The sequence below is a fragment of the Eriocheir sinensis genome, chromosome 17 (genome assembly GCF_024679095.1).
Source record: "Eriocheir sinensis breed Jianghai 21 chromosome 17, ASM2467909v1, whole genome shotgun sequence".
Classification (NCBI taxonomy): Eukaryota; Metazoa; Arthropoda; class Malacostraca; order Decapoda; family Varunidae; genus Eriocheir; species Eriocheir sinensis.
In genome coordinates, this window is record NC_066525.1 from 7,071,211 (window position 1) to 7,091,015 (window position 19,805).

Below are 19,805 nucleotides of genomic sequence, written 5' to 3' on the forward strand. Positions count from 1 at the left end.
CTCCATTAAAAGAAACTTTTTATTCAAGAATAAAGATGTAATACTTCCGCTCTACAATAGTTTAGTCAGACCCCACTTGGAATATGCGGTACAGTTTTGGTCTCCCCACCATGCAAAGGACATTGCTATATTAGAAGGTGTTCAGCGTCAGGCAACAAAAATGATCCCTTCCTTGCGCAACAAATCTTACGAAGAAAGGCTTTCCACTCTTAACATGTTCTCTCTTGAGAAACGCTGCCTCCAAGGAAAATTGATCGAATGTTTTAAAATACTTAATGGTTTCACGAATGTTGACAGAACAAAATTGTTTATGATCGATGACACTTTGCGAACGAGGAACAATGGCATAAAACTCAAATGTGGACAAGTAAATTCAGACTGCACCAAATTTTTCTTCACCAACATTGCACTTCATTGAACTTAATATTAACTAGAGTAGAAATGCAACGTTTTGGAGCCATCTGATTAATGTAGAATCACTTAGGTTTAAGGACAAGCCACCTAGTCTGGACCATGGGGTCTGTGTGGTCTGATTTTCTTTGTAAATCTTTGTAAATCTCTCTCTCTCTCTCTCTCTCTCTCTCTCTCTCTCTCTCTCTCTCTCTCTCTCTCTCTCTCTCTCTCTAAATATATATATATATATATATATATATATATATATATATATATATATATATAGAGAGAGAGAGAGAGAGAGAGAGAGAGAGAGAGAGAGAGAGAGAGAGAGAGAGAGAGAGAGAGAGAGAGAGAGAGAGAGAGAGAGAGAGAGAGAGAGAGAGAGAGAGAGAGAGAGAGAGAGAGAGAGAGAGAGAGAGAGAGAGAGAGAGAGAGAGAGAGAGAGAGAGAGAGAGAGAGACAGAAAAACAGACAACACAGACCCCACGTTCACCACTTGGTGGTCTGTCATCAAACCACAGAGATTTTACATTAATCAGAAGACTCCAAACGTTGCATTTCTACTCTAGTTGATATTAAGAGGAAGTGACGGTCGAGCTTATTTTTGAAGGAGTCAATCGTGTTACACTGGACCACTGACGGTGGAAGCTTATTCCATTCTCGCACTACAACGTTGGTGAAGAAAAATTTGGTGCAGTCTGAATTTACTTGTCTACATCTGAGTTTTACGCCATTGTTCCTCGTGCGCAAAGTGTCATCGATCATAAACAATGTTGATCTGTCTACATTCGTGAAACCATTAAGTATTTTAAAACATTCGATCAGTTTTCCTCGGAGGCGACGTTTCTCAAGAGAGAACATGTTAAGGGTAGAAAGCCTTTCTTCGTAGGATTTGTTGCGCAAGGAAGGGATCATTTTCGTTGCCCGACGCTGAACACCTTCTAATTTAGCAATATCCTTTGCATGGTGGGGAGACCAAACTGTACCGCATATTCCAAGTGGGGTCTGACTAAACTGTTGTAGAGCGTAAGTATTACATCTTTATTCTTGAATACAAAGTTTCTTTTAATGAAGCCCATCATTCTGTTCGCTTTATTTGCTGCATCGATGCATTGCTGTGAGAATTTGAGGTTTGACGCGATTTTGACCCCCAAGTCTTTGACGCATTGAACGCTTTTGAGTTTAACACCGCGCATTTCGTATTCGAACTTCTTATTCCTCGTTCCAACTTGAAGGACCTGGCACTTGTCTACGTTAAAGGGCATCTCCCATCTATCCGACCAAGCTGAAATTTTGTGCAAATCCTCTTGGAGGCTTTGCCTGTCTTTGTCAGTGAGAACCGAGTTGCCAATCTTTGTGTCGTCTGCAAATTTACTAATGCGGTTATTGAGTCCAACATCCACGTCGTTGATGTAAATAATGAAGAGCACTGGGCCAAGGACCGAGCCCTGAGGGACGCCACTAGTGACAGGCGCCCACTCTGAGTTAAATCCGTCAATCACTACTCTTTGTTGTCTGTTGCTCAACCAATTCGCGATCCATTGGTTTACTTGACCGTCAATACCTATTTGCTTTAATTTGTAAAGTAATTTATGATGAGAGAGAGAGAGAGAGAGAGAGAGAGAGAGAGAGAGAGAGAGAGAGAGAGAGAGAGAGAGAGAGAGAGAGAGAGAGAGAGAGAGAGAGAGAGAGAGAGAGAGAGTGTGTGTGTGTGTGTGTGTTAAGGTATATGAGGGCGAAGATAACGACAAGTTGAGGGATGTGATCATCACTATGAGTCCAGGATGAGATTGGTAGGTTGAAGAAAAACAAATCGCCGGGCCCAGACGAAATATTCCCAAGGATTCTGAAAGAATGCAAGGAGGTTCTCAGTGGCCCTCTTACCAATATCTTTAAGATGTCGGTAAATTCTGGATATGTGCCTAACCAATGGAAAGTAGCTGATGTGACGCCGATTTTTAAAAAGGGAAACAAGTCAGCAACCTCAAATTATCACCCAATTAGCTTGATATCAGTTGTAGGCAAGATGTTGAAGTCAATTATAACCAGGAGCATTCAGGACCATTTAGAGAAGCATAATTTAATTCATGACTCACAGCATGGGTTCACGAAGGGTAGGTCTTGCCTTACTAACCTGTTGTCCTTCTACACAAAAGTAATCGAGGCGGTTGACAGAGATGAAAACTATGACATACTGTTTCTAGGTTTCAATAAAGTGTTCGACAAAGGCCCTCATCACCGGCTATTACTATAATTAAAATCTCACGGCATAGATGGGAAAGTTTTGAGCTGCATGGATTAGGGCATGGCTTAGTGGTAGGAAGCTGAGAGTGCAAATCAATGGTAAGAAAAAAAATCTGAATGGGGCAGTGTTACGAGTGGAGTCCCACAGGGGTCTGTGCTGGGTCTGCTGCTTTTTATTATTTACATCGATGATTTAGACACAGGAATTAGCAGTGATGTCAGTAAGTTCGCAGATGGTACCAAGATCTGTAGGGTAATCCAATCAGACCAGGACGCTAATGTTCTCCAGGATGAGCTTGACAAACTATATGATTGGGCAGGGAAGTGGCAGATGGAATTCAATGTCGGGAAGTGTAGTATTCTGAGTGTAGGTAGGAATAACCCCTCACACAGTTACTCTTTAAATGGCACTCCTCTAAGCAGGTCTGGATGTGAGAGAGCTGACCTCCGTCCTAGGGCTCAATGCATTCAGGCTAAAAATCGTGCAAACAGGGTACTGGGTTTCATCTCAAGGAGTGTAAGCAATAGCACTAGTTAGACCTCATTTCGGTTATGCGGTGCAGTCCTGGTCACCCTACTATAGAATGGATATCAAGATGTTAGAATCTGTACAGAGGAGGATGACAAATATGATTTAGGGGGTGAGCAACTTGCCTTGTGAAGACAAACTGAAACATATAAATCTACACTCTTTAGAAAGGCGAAGGATGCGAGGAGACCTGATCGAAGTCTATAAATGGATGAAGGGCTTCAATGAAAGGGATGTCAATAGGGTTTTGGTTGTAAAAGAACCAGGTAGGACACGTAGCAACATGGGCAAGAATTGGTTTACCAAAAGAGTGGTAGATGAATGGAACAGGCTTGGAAACCATGTTGTGGGTATTGAGGTAAGGTGGGGTTGAGAGTGAGCTGCCTTGTATAGGCCAACCGGCCTCTTGCAGACTCCTTTTACGTTCTTATGTTTTTATGTTCTTATTATCTTATATATATATATATATATATATATATATATATATATATATATATATATATATATATATATATATATATATATATATATATTATAGTATAACGAGTGTTTCATCTCAGAAGTTTTTTAGTTCAGGTTCCGGCCGGAACTTTTTATAGTTCAGCCAGTTCCGGTTCCGGTTGGAACTTTATATGCTGGTTCAGGTGCATTCTTAGTAATAATAATAATAATAATAATAATAATAATAATAATAATATATAATATATATATATATATATATATATATATATATATATATATATATATATATATATATATATATATATATATATATATATATATATATATATTATTTTACACCGTAAAAAACTACGTAAACCAAACTAAGGTAGAAACGGTAATGAAACGACTGAAAGGTGTAGACGTAACTGTCAAGTTGTGACGAGGCAAGGCTGTAAAGACGGTCGTGCGGAGGAAGGGGTAAGGAGGCGATAAGAGGTGCTCAGTCTGCTGGAGCTGGAGCAGGAGCGGCAGTGGGGCTGAGCCTGAGGAAGTGTCGGTCAGTACTCAGTTGTGCAGTGGCTGTGGTAGGTAGCGGAAGGGTGGCTGCGTACGCCGCCACGTCACTCACCTCGTGGCTTCGTCGCTCACCTTCACTCATAGTAAGTACGCCACGCCGAGCCTCGCCCGTGTGCAAGGTGGCTGTCTACACATTTGTTCGTGCACTCGTGCATACATACACCGCCTGTGCGTATGTGTATATTATAATCAAACACACACACACACACACGCGCGCGCACATACATTATATATATATATATATATATATATATATATATATATATATATATATATATATATATATATATATATATATATATATATGGAGAATCGAACAGCCATGGTGAATTATCGCCGTGATTGTCCAAGGGGAATTAATAACTTGTTGAAACCTGTTCATCCCGACCCACGAAGCAACGGCGAAGAGTGTGTGTGTGTGTGTGTGTGTGTGTGTGTGTGTGTGTGTTATAGTTGCGGTATACATGAAATGAGCCAGGTTCTTGGGGCCCGTCTTCGAATTTCAGTCGGTCAAATTTGTCATTAAATAAATTCACGAAGTGTTTGGACTAGACGATCTCATTGCCAGGCTACCTACCCCGCTGTTCGAGGCATCGATGTAGGAAACTGTATTTTTTATATCCTTTAAACGTTTTGTCATTTTTAAATTGATTTCCATGTCCCCTTGTCGATCATCTCTACAAAAAGCAGATCTGTAATAGCAGGCTGCGAAGTCTTTTTCACCAACAATTTCTTCATCTCTTCGCCCGTCTAGTGAAAATTCATTCTTACGTTTGTCAACAGCCTATGGGGGTCTAAGATAAACTTATATAAGTGCTTTTCAGGTGAAAAATTATCCTGGACCAACGCTCCCAAATTCCTCCCCTCTTTCTGTGTGCCATTTGTTCAGTTTCCAATAAGAGATCAGTGATAGCTTCTTAGTACTTTTACCTACCCTCAAAAATTCGCATTTCTCTACGTTGAATTTCCTTTTCCACACCCAACTCCATACGTGAATCCTGTTTAGATCTTTCTGTAGTATTTTACATTCCTCCATCTACTTTCCTCGTAATCTTTGCATCAACTGTAAAAAGGCTTGTGTAGCCTAATTGTTCGCTTCGTCCACCAGGATGATTGATTACTCATTGGGACGTTCGGTAAAGTTGTTAGATGTTCTTGTATGATAACTTTACCAAACTTCTCGAAGAAAATTATCAACCATTCTTTTCCACTATATTTTTATGTCCGATAACCGATGAATGCAGTTTTAAAAGAATGCCTCTGTGACCATACCCCCCAGGTTTGGGCACAAAGATTTTTCGGGCAAAGAAGCCATCGTAGCAACAGTGGCGGACGTATGGGGGGGGGGGCAGTTTTGGGGGGCGCCAAAATTAGATACCAGAATCTGCGCCAATACATCATTTTCCTCTGCTTGAGACAATGTAAGCACGCAAACCTTCAAGCCCCGTATAAAAAATAGTGAAAGTGAAGGAAATTTTGCTATATTGCTAGCATTTTTCATGATACAGACAATCTAATTCCTGTTACCACTACTGTAGGACATTATGGATTAGGTTATCTAGTACCTTAAGACATGATGGTGTAGGCTATATCGTACTATAAAACATGGTGGTGTATGCTATACAGTACTGTAGGACATGATAAAATATATATATATATATATATATATATATATATATATATATATATATATATATATATATATATATATATATATATATATATATATATATATATTTATATATTACTTACCGTCAACTCATATAGGCGTCTTCTATTTATAACACTAATTGCCGAAAAAAAATGGTTGTATCTCAAATGTTATTCGTCATTAGTAAATTCCAACGCATACATAGCATCATCCAACCTTTCTACTTTGCATACATACATCATACTTGACTATAAATACTTGACAAAGTTAGCAGGCATTGAAACCATCCCCAAACGCACTCAGCTTCGCGAGCGAAGCTGAGTGCGTTTGGGGATGGGTATATTTTCTGTGAGTCTACACACGTTGGTGGCTATGGGGGTCCACACACGTTGGCGGGGAATCGCCTTTTTTTTTTTTTTTTTTTTTTTTATACTGACCATATTCTTTCGAATTTCGACCTTAAAATCACAAAAAACTGGAAGACGGATCAAAGTTGGAAAGTTTCGTTTAGTCGGCGCAGCATCTGTGGTCATATGCCGGAGAGAGACAGAAGGGGAAGGAATTATAGGAGAAGGGAATAAATCCCAGGGGACGGGGCACAACCCCCGATTAATACCTGGTACCCATTCACTGCTGGGCGGACAAAGGGCGTAGGGCTTTGGGCAAAAAATGGCCATTTTCGGCTCTTTTCGGCCATTTACCGCCATTCCGAGTTTCCGACCACATACGCTAATATTTCAGCTTACAATTTTATAATCGGGCACAAAATTAGACGGCGGATCGATCTACGGCACCAAATCATAGTTTTAACAGGACGTTTCCGCGACGAATGGTCATTTTCCGCTGTTTTCAGGCATTTTGGGCCTTTCTGACTGCATACGCTCAATTGTGACTTGAATTTTTGGACCCGGGCACACAATTGGACGGCGCGTTGATCTGCGGCATCAAAGTTTTTGCGAAAATCGACAATTTTTTGCAATTTTTAATTGGGCAAAAGGGGAGTTTGGGGATGGTCGGTCCCCACTGCTAAAGCGCCCTTTAAAGCTGTGGGCACCTATCCTGGTAGATTGAGAGCGTCATTTTTTCCCTCGCGCGAACACTCGGCCAACTCCTCCAACCGCCTTCACTTGATCACGTCTCACGCCGCCATCAATGCACCAACCTCATTAAATGAGAGGCCAATAGCGCCTGAGGACTTCCTGGAGGTAGGTGTGTGGTCAATTTCAATCTGAGCATAGCAGTATGTCGTAAATCTTGATGGCGACTTAATATTAAGAAAATCATGTTTTTTTTTTCATATGAATTGTAAAAAAATATAATTTCTGCAGTTGAGTCAGTTAAAGTGTGATTTTACCTGCGCTGTTCCCAGAAAGTATATGCCGTGTACCTACTTTTCGCTCTGTGTTTCTCACTGCCTTTGAGGTTGTTCGTGTTCCACTAGCCTGACATTTGATAACTACTTTTACCAAGGACTAACGCAGGGGGCGCCAGTGGTCAGTATACTGCCCCGGGCGCCAAATTTTAAAGGTCCGCCACTGCGTAGCACCCTAACAGGGCTACTGAACTGGCACGCCGGCTCGTGAGTCAAATCCGACCTTTGAATGATATTTTAGAGTAAAATCTATTAAGCAATTAGTATTACATTAGGAGTATAGCGCATACACATTACTCTGTTCAATTTGATATTTTAAGCTTCACGCAACACTTGTAACATTAATATGAGGCAAATTTAGCAATTAAGTTAACCTTCATGTGTGTGTGTGTGTGTGTGTGTGTGTGTGTGTGTTTTACTCGTGATTTTTGCTCCCCGTTACAAGTATAGTATATATATAATATTTTTTACGTTTTCGCCTATAGCGCCGGTAGGATTTCTTCAGAGGCCTGGTGGTCGGCCCAAACCCGTCATGGGACTGGCAATTTTTATAGTGGCGCCATTAATTCTTGGCTCATGCTGCCACCCGGAATTCATTCTTGATTCACCTGGACGGTTTCTTCTTAGAGTCCGGGTTGATGTGTGGTCTTCAGGATAGCATAGGGCACTCGGCAGTGACTGAAAAATCACAGGTGGTAGCGTAGGGATTCGAACCCGCGTCGTCCTGAACGCGGTGAATGCAGGGCACGCACACTAACCACTCAGCCACCGCATATATATATAAAATATATATATAAATAAATAAATATATATATATATATATATATATATATATATATATATATATATATATATATATATATATATATATATATATATATATATATATATATATATATATATATATATATATATATATATATATATATATATATATATATATATATATATATATATATATATATATATATATATATATATATATATATATATATATATATATATATATATATATATATATATATATATATATATATATATATATATATATATATATATATATATATATATATATATATATATATATATATATATATATATATATATATATATATATCCTATCAGTTCGAAAACACATGGCCGGATGGCGGGGTGCTCCGCCAACCATCCTCGAAACCACCTAATCTGAACACTTTCGTCACTTGGTTCCTTGGTTCAGCTGAATCTTGAGGTCCCAAGATCCGAATATAGGTCTCTGAACCACCTAACCTGTCCACTTTGATCATCTTACTCTGCTACCAGACGGGACAGGAAGTCCGCCCCAACGTTGGCTTGTCCCTTTATGTACTTTACAGTGAACTGAAACTGCTGGAGATACAACGCCCAACGCATCAGACGTGCATTTGCGTTCTTACAAGTTTTCAAACTGGCTAGGGACATATGATCAGTTTCGATAACGAATTGGTCGCCATATAGGTAAAAGTAATATTTCTTGATTCCCTCTACTACTGCAAGGAGCTCCTTTTCTACCGTGGAGTAGTTTCTCTCAGCTGGACGCAACTTCCTGCTGTTATAACTTACAGGAAACACCTGATTATTACTCTCTTGCATCAACACGGCACCAATGCCCTCCTGTGATGCATCGGTACGCAGAATGAACTGCTTATTGAAATCAGGCAGCTGCAAAATGGGCTCTTTGCATAACATGCTCTAAGTGTCGCGAAGGCTTCCTCTTAAGCGCCTGTCTATAGTACCTTACTGGGTGCATGTTTCTCAACAATTCATGCAGAGGGGCAGCAATGACAGCGCAATTGGGGATATAATTCTGGTAATATCCAGCTAAGCCCAAGAATGACTTTACCTGAGTTTTGGTCTGAGGACGTGGAGCATTTCTAACCTTTTCTATTTTATCCATCTGGCACCCATACTGTCCCTCACCAATGACATGTCCTAAGAATGGCACCTTTTCGTGCCCAATCAAGCACTTACTGGGCTTAATGGTCAGGTTGTAGCGCCGAAGCCGCTCGAACACTAACCTGAGGGTCTCTACATGCTGCCTGAATGTGGGTGAGTGAATTAATACGTCATCCACGAAAAGCTCCACTCCTTCCATACCTCTCATGACCTCGCGCATGACTTTGTTAAAAGCTGCTGACGAGTTGGTCATCCAGAAGGATAAGGCTTTGTACTGATACAGGCCTCCAGGTGTACTAAAAGCTGTCAACTTACAGCTTTCCTTACTCAGAGGAATCTGGAAAAACCCTTTCTTCAGGTCTATCTTAGAAAAAATTCTAGATTCAGCCAGAGTAGCAAATATGGCTTGCGGATCAGACATTGGCTCAGCATCTACGCGTCACTGCGTTTACTTTTCGATAATCGCCGCAAATCCAAACTCCTCCTTCTTTCTTCCTTACGACTACCATGGGGCTGCAGTAGGGGGAGTTTGATCTCTCTATGATACCCGCGGCCTCCATTTCACTGATTTCGCTTTTTACGGCGTCAACCAGTCGTAAAGGAATCTGGTAAGGCCTTTGTCTGACAGGCTCCTTGCTCGTCAACTCGATTCGATACTCTGGTACCCGAGCAATCTTAGGTTTGTCCGAAAAAACTGCATAACCCTCTAGCAACGATGCTAATTGTTCCCTCTCCTCTGGGGATAACTTTTCTCCCAACGTCACGTCATGCACTGACTCTGTTTGTCTAGAAGAGACAGTGAGAGGAGCCTCGCCGTCCTCATCATCTTGTATTACTACTGCCGCTCCCACATCTACGGTCTGAGGTTGAGAATAGTGAGCTTTAACGAACTCTAGACACCTCACCCTCTCATCATCATACTTTCTCGCAAGCAACCTGCGGCTGCATCTGGCCGGTAGTATTGTTTCAACATGTTGATGTGGAACCGTTTTGGGTGTCCGTCAACCAGGAGAATATAATTAAAGTCATTAACTTTCTCCTGAACATCGTAAGGTCCCTTCCACTGAGCTAACAGCTTGTTGCTCGCTGTGGGAAGCAAAACTAGACACTGTTCTCCTACACTGAGCTTACGCAACTTTGCCTTCCTGTCGTAGTAACTTTTCTGTACTTGTTTTGCTTTGAGTAACTCCTCCTTAGCAATGTTACAGGTCTCTCTCAGCCTGTCACCTAGATCTAACACGTACAGGTATGTGGTCTTGACGTCCGGGTCCGGAACATTGTCATCCAACAGCTCTCTCAGTAACTGTAGCGGACCCCTAACCGACCTACCATACATTAGCTCAAACGGGGAGAACCTGGTGGAGCTCTGTGGCGCTTCTCTGTACGCGAACAACAAAGGAGCCAGGTACCTAGGCCATTCCTTGGGTTGTTCGGCAGCCATGCGTTTAAGCATTTTCTTAGGTGTGCCGTTAAAACGTTCACACAGTCCATTCCCCATGGGATGGTAGGGCGTGGTATGTAACCCTTTGCACGCTAGCAGACGGAGTACTTCCTCCATCATCCCAGAAGTGAACTGAGTACCTCGATCACTCAGTATTTGTCTGGGTATACCTACTCGGCAAAATATAGTCATGAGAGCTTCAGCCACAGTTTGCGTCTCAATATTCTTTAGCGGCACCGCTTCTGCCCAACGCGTGGCAAAATCTACAAGGGTAAGAATATGCCGGGAGCCATCGCTGGCTCGGGGCTCTATTGGCCCCACCAAATCTACTGCTACTCTTTCAAAGGGAGAGTCAATAATGGGCAGTGGCTGTAAGGGAGCAGGCTTTACCCTACCCCTATCTATAGTCTTTTGACACACATCGCACGACCTCACAAATCTAGCTACCTCCTGGCCTATCCCTGGCCAATAAAAATGTGCTTGTACGCAAGCGAGTGTCTTGGCTCTTCCCATGTGACCGCCTAGAGTAGTACTGTGACCTAACTTGAGAACAGCCCCTCTGTATCTCGCAGGCACAACTAACTGCAATTTCCTTTCACCCGAGGGAGAGATAATCTGCCTATATATCAAGCCACGCTGCTTGATAAAACTGACGCGGTTGTCGTTCAGCTGAATGACACTGTTTTCCTGCAAACGTTTGCGTACGCCGTGCAGGGTGTCGTCTCTCTCCACCTCCTTCCTGACGTCCTCGCTGTTAGTTAGATCTCCAAGAGATGTAACCATGAGAGGCCTAACAGTACTCTTACGCTTAGCAGCTGCTCGGGTCACTACTGCTGCACCAATCTGAGGCTCACCTTCTCCTTGTACCCTTTCACTTTCTCCAAAATCCTCTGGCTCCAACACCGCGTTAGGTGTTTGAGTGACTGCATTTTTACATTTTTTTATTTTTTATTCAGCTTTAGCAGCAATAACGAATATGATTTGAAATAGGTGCTGTTTCCCGCCTTCTAGTTTTCCTGCCTGTCCTGTGGCTACTTCCCGCTCTCTCAATCAAAAATGGCGGAGACTCCCACGGTATTTTTCCACGGGCTATTCCTTGAATAATGAAATCATGACAAAAAAAAAAAAAAATATATATATATATATATATATATATATATATATATATATATATATATATATATATATATATATATATATATATATATATATATATATATATATATATATATATATATATATATATATATATATATATATATATATATATATATACATAAATGAGTTTGCAGACAAAACATTTTTCTGGCAAAGAAAAAAAATCGGGCAAGCAGAATTCAGCCCCCCAGATGAGAAGGGTCCCTTACGCCTATGTCTATGACACTGCATACAATCTCCGGTGATCTGCACGAAGGAGACTTAATAATATTATCGCTAAAGGTGACGCTGACACGGTGCAACGCTCACAGACAGATTCGTAATCTTGCTTGGCTCTGTCACCGTGATTAGCAACGCCTTCAGTTTTCTTACAGATAATAATTTCTGTATTACCTTTTTGGCTGCATCCATGTTGTGTGTGTGTGTGTGTGTGTGTGTGTAGGGGGTTGTTAGGGCTCGCCGGTACCAATATTTTGCTGATATCAATGGATACTCCGATAGTTTGCTAAAACTGATACCAATACTGAAACTTGTTATTGAACACTCATATATTTAATGCCCGTCACTACCACCAAGTTAATAAAGATACACTCACGTCGTCATCGCCACCCCGACATGATGAAATGCAGTCACGCGGTCATCCCCACCACCACACAACAGAAGGCGTAAACATTAACGCAAAAGTCATCCCCGTCGTCACCCTCCTTCTCCTTAAAACACCTGTCCTGAAGCCTCGACAGGTGAACTTTGACTACACGCCAACGAATTCTATCCCTTCGTCAGACCAACGTCAAAGCGGCCGGCAGGTGTCTGGGGGAGCTACAACAGACATACGCACGCAACCACATCTCTACATCATCACAAAGAACACCACACCGTCTGCAGAATCATTACATCTTTATTATCATCATCACACTGTCCTGAATACATTATAAAGTGTTATGTGCCTTCTGTGTCATGAAATCAGAGACGGTAGAATTAGATTTCGGTATTGGGGTGCCTGTTGTGGTCAGCTGAGTGAGCGGCATTGCACGTCTCTGGACGGAAAAAAAACAAATACTTTTTTTTTTAAGTGTATGAGAAAAAATCAAGAGCAAGACAAATTTATAGAAAAAATGACCGCAACATAATCAAGATACCAGTAGCTGCTCAAAGTTAGTTCCAGAGACGTCTTGACACTCTCCTCTTGAACGAGTTAAGCCGCAATGAAGGAAGGAACACATACAAGAAGGCTGTTCCAGAGTCTGACAGTGACAGGTTTGAAAGGGGAGAGGATTCTGGATGCCTCTTGGGTTTGGCTTGTGGCACCTGACACGAGAATTGACGCAACGAAACTTTCCTGATGAGGTCAATAAGAATGCGGCCTGGTTGAGAGGTGGAATGTAGGCCCGAGTCTGCAACACCGGGGAGAGTTGATGACGTTTGAATGTGTCACTCGCTGTACAAAGAGCGTCGGGCACTGACACGCCTACTGTGCCACATACAGACACCTTTATTGGCCCTAACCGCCCACGCAAACACGGCCGGGATTGAGAAGGGCGCTGGGTAAGACTTAAACCACTGTAGATGTCTTCAGCCTCAAAGTGTAACAGAAAATTATCGTAGTAGTAGTAGTAGTAGTAGTAGTAGTAGTAGTAGTAGTAGTAGCAGCAGCAGCAGCAGCAGCAGCAGCAGCAGCAGCAGTAGTAGTAGTTGTTGTAGTAGTAGTAATGTGTGTGTGTGTGTGTGTGATACCGGTCACCATTGAACGAGGCGAAGAAATCAAACTTGTATGTATATCCCGCGCCAGGGCTACGATGAATTAAGCATTTGGGCAGCAGCAAAGGTGTCCGGGACGGCTAGTAAAAGATTAATCTATGAGGGAAAGGTAAGTGCTTCCAGGTTCCAGTCAGGTGAACCAGACACACAAAACCCTCCTAAGGTGCGACATTTCTGCACCAACCTACCCATCCAAAAATAGAGGCGCAAGGTGACATAATATCCCCAATGTCATTCACTGCTTGCTTAGAAGACATGGATCAAATTATAGTGTAACACCACAGGTATGAAGATAAACACTGAATGCCTTAACCTTAGATTCGCAGATGACATAGCTTAAAGGCTACTTAGTGATTTTGAGGAAAATATATAAAAAGAGATCGAAGAACTCCAGAGAGTCTGGAATCAGTATTTAAGATAAAACAAAGGCATTTTTAAATAATCACTTGGCAGGAGAAGAAGTAATTATCGTAAACAAAACACTTGAGAGTAGAGGAATACACATATCTAGGACAATAAATGCAAATCCACCCAGATCAGGAAAAATAATGAGCTACACAACAAGTAAAGAAAATTTGGCAAGCACTAATATCTTGAATAAAAACCTGCCACTCTCCCTGAAGAGAAAGGAGTACAATCAGCGCATCCTGCCACTCCTAACGTAAGGTTCAGAAACTTGACGCCTCACAAAATATTTAAATAAAACTAAGAAGTTCACAAAGAGGGAATTGAAAAAAAATGCAATAGGTTTAACATAAAGAGACAAAAAGCGAACATCATGGATTAGGGAACTGACAGAAGTTTAAGAAATTTTAATGACGATTAGTAATAAGAAATGGACTTGGGGAGGTATATAATGCGAAAAATTGTTAACAGATGGCTCAGTAAAGTAACAGAGTGGCACCCCGGAAATTGTAGAAGTCGGGACAGTCAGATAGCCACGTGGACAGACAAAACTAGAACATTCGCCGAAGCAAGACAGAGGGCAATGACATCGGACAGACAAACAGAACGTTAGGGAAGGCCTTCAGTTCGTCCTGCATTGAAATAGTAATGGCTGAAGATGAGGATAATCACACATTGGGGACTCTTAACTTTTCAAAATCATATGCAATCATTCCGAATTAGGGCAAGTTTCCATGGCAATTGTGTGGTCGTCCAATGACTCGAAGGGGAGGAGGTGTGTCCTTGTGAGAGTTCCTGCGTCTGGGGAGCTCAATGAGACTTCAACTCCACGTGCAGCTTACTAGGTGCAGGCAAAACAGGTTGGTGTAGGTCAGTTGCTGTAAACACCGCCCCCTGAAGCCCCGTCCGGCCTTGCTCCATCCTGTCCCGTGTTGCTCGTAAATGAGATGTTAAAAATCTTGCTGCTTGACGGAAACTAGTCAGGATTGAAGGGGTATTCAGATTCTTTCGTCTTGCCTCTGATTTTCCTTGTTTGTTTGGTGTTCGTGGCTGTTCCTATCTTGTATCTGTCCCTTTATGTGGTTTGTTTTGGGTCTTCGTATGCATATGAATTCATTCTGTGGAGCACCATCTTTCCTCCTCTAAACCTCACCTTCTCTTCCTCACCAAAACACAGGTTTCTGAGGCTACTGACAGCAATCTCTACTCTGTTCCCTCCTACTATCTCTATCCTAAATTTCAATCCAAAGCTGGATGTTGCGTCTACGTACGAAACGACATCACTTGCTCTCGTGCCCACGACCTTGACTCTTCTGAATTTTCCACCATCTGGCTAAGACTTCATTGTCATTCTATTACTAAATACATCTGTTCTGTTTATCTCTCACCTAACTCTACTAACTATGTAAAATTCTTTGACTATTTGAACTCTAAAGTGGAGCACATCTTCACCCACTCTCCCTTCGCTGAAATCTCCATCCTAGGAGATTTCAAAGTTCACCACCAGCTTTGGCTTTCATCCTCTTTCACTGACCAGCCTGGTGAACAAGCCTACAACTTTGCTCTTCTCAATGATCTAGAGCAGCTGCTTCAGCACCCTACAGGTATTCCCGACCGTATTGGAGACAGGACCAACATACTAGACCTCTTCCTTACCTCTAACCCTTTTGCTTACTCTGTCAAACTGTTCTCTCCGTTGGGCTCCTCCGATCACAACCTTATTTCTGTATCCTGTCCTATCGCTCCTGTACAGCCTCTGGACCCACCGAAGAGGCGATGCTTCTGGCATTTTGCTTCAGCTCGGTGGGACGACCTGAGGATGTACTTTTTCAATTTCCCGTGGAATGATTACTGTTTCCAGGAGGGAGACCCCTCTATGTGTGCCCAGCGCATCACAGAGGTGATTGTCTCTGGAATGGAGGCATACATTCCAAGTATTTTCTCTATTCCTCATGCTAAAAAGCCTTGGTTTAATCACGCTTGTTCTCGTGCTGTTAAAGATAGAGAGGCAGCTCACAAAAGGTACCAGAGCCTTCGAACTCCCGCTAACCATGATCTTTACATTTCCGCCCGGAATCGTGCCAAATCTATTCTTCAACTTACCAAAACCTCTTTCATCAATAGTAAATGTCAAAACCTTGCTTTCTCTAATTCTTCCAGAGACTTCTGGCACCTAGCCAAAAATATCTTCTCCAACTTCACTTCTTCTTTCCCTTCTCTCCTTAACCCTGACGGCAGCACCGCCGTCTCATCTATCTCTAAGGTTGAACTCTTCGCTCAAACTTTCTGTAACAATTCCACTCTGGACGATTCTGGGCATATTCCTCCTACTCATCCCCCCTCTGACTCCTTTATGCCTGTTATCAAGATTCTAAAGAATGATGTTTACTATGCCCTCTCTGGCCTCAACTCTCAGAAGGCTTATGGACCTGATGGAGTGCCTTCTATTGCCCTTAAAAACTGTGCCTCCTGACACCCTGCCTGGTCAAACTATTTCGTCTCTGCCTATCAACATCTACCTTTCCTTTCTGCTGGAAGTACGCCTTCATACAACCTGTGCCTAAGAAAAATGACCACTCCAATCCCTCAAACTACCGCCCTATAGCTTTACTTTCCTGTCTATCTAAAGCTTTTGAATCAATCCATAACCGGAAGATTCAAAAGCACCTTTCCACTTCTGACTTTCTATATGATTGCCAGTATGGGTTCCGCAAGGGGCGTTCAACTGGCGATCTTCTTACTCTCTTAACTGATTCTTGGTCATCCTCTCTTAGCCATTTCGAAGAAACTTTCTCAGTTGCGCTAGACATATCGAAAGCCTTCGATAGAGTCTGGCACAAGTCTTTGCTTTCTAAACTGCCCTCTTTCGGATTCTATCCCTCTCTCTGTTCCTTTATCTCCAGTTTCCTTTCCGGCCGTTCTATCTCTGCTGTGGTAGACGGTCACTGTTCTTCCCCTAAACCTATCAACAGTGGTGTTTCACAGGGCTCTGTCCTATTACCCACTCTCTTCCTGTTATTCATCAATATTCTTCTTTCCATAACAAACTGTCCTATCCACTCATACGCTGACGACTCCACTCTGCATTATTCAACTTCTTTCAACAGAAGACCCTCTCGACAGGAATTACAAGACTCCAGACTGGAGACTGCAGAACGCTTAACCTCAGACCTTGCTATCATTTCTGATTGGGGTAAAAGGAACCTTGTGTCCTTCAATGCCTCAACAACCCAATTTCTCCACATATCAACTCGACACAATCTTCCAAACACCTATCCCTTATTCTTCGACAACACTCAGCTGTCACCATCTTCAACATTAAACATCCTCGGTCTATCCTTAACTCAAAATCTTAACTGGAAACTTCACATCTCTTCTCTCACTAAATCAGCTTCCTCGAGGCTGGGCGTTCTGTATCGTCTCCGCCAGTTCTTCTCCCCCGCACAGTTGCTATCCATATACAGGGGCATTGTCCGCCCTCGTATGGAATATGTATCTCACGTGTGGGGGGGTCTCCACTCACACAGCTCTGTTGGACAGAGTGGAGTCTAAGGCTCTTCGTGTCATCAGCTCTCCTCCTCTTCCTGATAGTCTTCTACCTCTTAAATTCCGCCGCCATGCTGCCTCTCTTTCTATCTTCTATCGATATTTTCACGCTGACTGTTCTTCTGAACTTGCTAACTGCATGTCTCCCCCCCCTTCCGCGGCCTCGCCTCACAAGACTTTCTACTCAAGCTCATTCCTGTACTGTCCAAATCCCTTACGCACGAGTTAACCAGCATTTTCACTCTTTCATCCCTCAAGCTGGTAAACTCTGGAACAATCTTCCTTCATATGTATTTCCTCCTGCCTACGACTTGAACTCTTTCAAGAAGAGGGTATCAGGACACCTCTTCTCCCGAAATTGACCTATCTTTCGGCCACTCCTTTTGACTCTTTTGTAGGAGCAGTGAGTAGCGGGCTTTTTTTCATTATTGTTTCCTTTTTTTTTTTTTGCCCTTGAACTGTTTCCTTTACTGAAAAAAAAGGCCTCTATCAGGATAAACAAAATAATCCACGGGGCAGCACCAACACACGGCCTGAACTTATTTCCTCTGAGAATGGGTAACAAAAATGAGACACAGGTGGGCCACAGCAGCTGCAGCTTACAAGTCACCTGGTTAAGCTTAGATACACAAGTATACAATGTTTGCAGCCACCCCAGCAGGAGTTTAATCTAAAAAAAATTGGTGTAACACAGCAGCGGAGCATTTCCTGCAAGTCATCAAATCTTCAGTGAAACCACGATTTTCGCTGGCGTGGTTCTCATATTTCCGTAGTTTTCTGACGTGTCCAACGATCTTCCAAAGCTACGGTAGATTTCACCGAAGGACGACGGTATTACTCACCATCATCATCAGCAGCAATAACAGGAAACAAGAAGAGGAAGAAGCTACACTCTACTGTGCCTACATTCGCACAACTAAGAGTGTTGTTGCCCGGACCAAGGCCTCAGAGGCCACTGTAATTGATAAATTACGGGACATGCCAGCTTTGTGGGATCCCGGTCATGAATTGTATGCATAAAAACTTCATAGAAGGAAGTGATTGAAGGAAGTGGCAGATTACATCATGGGACAACATCCAATATTTCATAAAATTGGTCCTTGCTGACTCATCCACTGCCTGTAGCCCTCCTCGTCTTCTAGACGTAGTTCTTGCAATAGCTGCATCACTTCACTGTGCTCCTCTCTTCTTGTAAGCCATTGCCGCCTCCACATTCTATTCTTTTTCCGTTGCTTGTGTAAATTGAGTGTCACCAGAGCCAAAGCAACTGCACTGAGTGAAAATTGGGGTGCGAACAGGTGTGATAAGAGGACGACGGTAGTATGTCCACGTAGGCAAAAATCCACGATTTTATGACTAAAGATCCACGATAAATTTGCCCAGTATAATAGCCCCTTAAAGTGCGTCGTGGTGCGTGCCATCTCCCCTTCTCCCGCGGCTCGGTAGTGGGCCTCGATCAGGACAAACAAAATAATCCACGGGGCAGCACCAACACACGGCCTGAACTTGTTTCCTCTGAGAATGGGTAACAAAAATGAGAAACAGGTGGGCCACAGCAGCTGTAGCTTACAAGTCACCTGGTTCACCTTAGATACATAAGTACAACGTTTGCAGCCACCCCAGCAGGAGTTTAATAAAAAAAAAGTGGTGTAGCACAACAGCGGGGTAATCCCTGCAAGCTATCAAATAATTAAACTCCAGGGTTCACTAAGACACGAGTTGGCCGTCAAGGCGGTGACGTGAGGTTTTTTTTTTTTTTTTTCACTACCCTTTGGTGAGGGAGCGCTCTGAATCTGTACCGCCGCGCCGCCTCCCCCCACGTCTTGCGGTTCAGCTCAAATCCAGTTGATGCAGGTCAGGGAGGCGTCTAGCAAGGCATGCTGGCAAGGCTAAACAAGACTCCTGTCTCACTTGGACTAATGCAAGTAAACCATGTTGGTCGGATAACGACTTTTGAGTTTGATGTTCGAACTATGCAAAGTTAATTCATTTACGAGGTACATAACGAATATCTTCTTTGTATTCCAACGGTGTCAAGTGTCGTGGTATTTAAACAAAATCTTAACACTATATGACTTTATCCAATTATTTAATTAAATTCATTTAAATGTAGTAAACAGCTGACATATGAGAGGAAACGAGAGATGTTGAGGGTGTGTGGCAAGGTGCGGGGCGGGGCTGACCCAGCAGCGGCCAACACCTCACCGGCCAGTTTCAAATGGGAATGCTATAGTAATGGCTGAAGATGTCGAGGATGATGATAAAACCGCACGTCATCCGCTTTACTACTCTGTGGTCGCGGGTATTAGACGCTTACGAAAGTGCTTATTCATTTACATCCTTTGCACAAGCTCTGCTATTGAGGACGCCA

General features: G+C 42.6%; 1 protein-coding gene across 3 annotated transcripts in view; it reads left to right on the top strand.

Annotated features, from left to right (window-relative positions):
- Nucleotides 1–4,159: 4,159 nt before the first annotated feature.
- Nucleotides 4,160–19,805, top strand: part of LOC126999881 (doublesex- and mab-3-related transcription factor 1-like) — a 30,689-nt gene continuing 15,043 nt past the window's right edge. For 2 of the 3 annotated variants that reach the window (XM_050862997.1, XM_050863000.1), the window contains exon 1: nucleotides 4,160–4,272. The gene's annotated coding sequence lies outside the window, so the exon portion shown is untranslated. The remainder of the gene's footprint in view (nucleotides 4,273–19,805) is intronic. The other variant, XM_050862999.1, reaches the window with a different exon arrangement.